The sequence below is a fragment of the Cupressus sempervirens genome, chromosome 2 (genome assembly GCF_028749045.1).
Source record: "Cupressus sempervirens isolate cs-2001-9-10 chromosome 2, ASM2874904v1, whole genome shotgun sequence".
NCBI classification, from domain to species: domain Eukaryota; kingdom Viridiplantae; phylum Streptophyta; class Pinopsida; order Cupressales; family Cupressaceae; genus Cupressus; species Cupressus sempervirens.
The window spans coordinates 539,826,477-539,828,288 of record NC_143119.1 but is presented as its reverse complement, the minus strand read 5'-3'; positions in this window follow the sequence as shown (position 1 = coordinate 539,828,288).

The following is a 1,812-nucleotide window of genomic DNA, read 5'->3' as shown; positions in this document are numbered from 1 at the left end:
CTCCAAATTTTTTGCACAACCCATGTCACCGTGCTCGACTTGATTCTAAGTGCCCCGAGTCATGTACGTGGTCCAAAAGAGGTCAACCTTTTTTTTTTGGGGGGGTTAATGCCCAAAGTTTTCAACTCGAACCATGTCGGCAACCCCGACACAAATCGCCCCAATTACCCGAACCCCGACTCGAATCGCGTCGAGCCTTAACCGCCTCCAATTTTTTTGCACGACTCATGTCACCGTGCTCGACATGATTCTAAGTGCGCCGAGTCATGTGCGTGATCCAAAGGCGGTCAACTCTTTTTTTGGGTTAACGCCCAAAGTTTTCAACCCACATTGTGTCGGCGACCCCGACTCGTATCGCCTCGAGCCTTAACCGCCTCCAGTTTTTTCGTAGGACTCATGTCACTGTGCTCGACTTGGTGCCCCGAGTCATGTACGTGATCCAAAAGTGGTTAACTTCTTCCTTCTTTGGTTAACACCCAAATATTTCAACCCGAATCGTGTCAGCAACCCCAACTCAAATCGCCTCGAACCTTAATCGCTTGCAATTTTTTCGAACCACTCATGTCACCGTGCTTGACTTGATTCTATGCGCCCCAAGTCATGTACGTGATCCAAAAGCGATTAACTCTTTTTCTGGCTAACGGCCAAAGTTTTCAAATTGACTCAGCTACCCCGACTCGAATTTCCTCGAGCCTTAACCGCCTCCATTTTTTTTTTTCGCTCGACTCATGTAATCGCACTCGCCTTGATTCTGAGTGGCCTGAGTCACTTACGTGAGCCAAAACCGGGTAACTTTTTCTTTTTTCTTTTTTTTTGTCAAGTCCCAAAGTTTTGAACTCGAATAGAGTCGAATGCCCCGACTCGAGTCGTCTCCAAATTTTTTGCACGACTCATGTCACCGTGCTCGACTTGATTCTAAGTGCCCTGAGCCGTGTACATGATCCAAAAGCGGTTAACTTTTTCTTTTTGGTTAACGCCCAAAGTTTTCAACCTGACTCGCCTCGGCAACCTCAACTCGAAGAGCCTCAAGCCTTAATGGCCTCCAATGTTTTTGCACGACTCATGCCACCGTTGACTTTTCACTTGAATCATGTCACCCAGGGCACCTCGATGCTACGTGACCCACTTTGGCGACCCATGATTTTTTTTGTTTTTGTTTTTTTTTTCCCCTCGTCGACCCACTTTGGCGACCCAGTCGGGTCGCCCGAGGCTGGGGCGACGGAGATGGGTTGACCTAGTCGGGTGACCCAAGTTGGGTTGACCCAGGCGTGCGATCCTGGCTGGGGACAGCAAGTCGATTCTATAAGTTTGCTTGCCAATTTTGCTAGCCAGGTCGGCTCACCAAGTCATCTAACCATGTGGTCTTTGCCAAATCAAGAATTGACTCTTTAAGTCCACTCACAGCTCGCTCACCAGGTCGACTCATCAAGTCAGCTCACCATGTCATCTCAACGAACCAACTCGCCGAGTTGCCTCACCACGTCGGCTCTCTCATACCACTCGCCAAGTTGCCCCACCAACTCGCCCCGTTAGGCCCACTCACCATGACGCCCTGTTAGGCCCACTCTCACTAAGTGGACTCTTTAAGTCTGCTCATAAAGTTGAGCCACCAAGTACTCTCACCAAGTCGACTCTTTAAGTCCTTTCATCGAGTCACCCCGCCAGGTCAGCCCACAAATTACTCTCACCAAGTCGACTCTTTAAGTTCATTCATCAAGTCACCCCGCCAGGTCGGCCCACCAAGTGGACTCTTTAAGTTCGTTCATGAAGTCACTCTGCCAAGTCGGCCCACCAAGTCGACTCTGTAAGTTC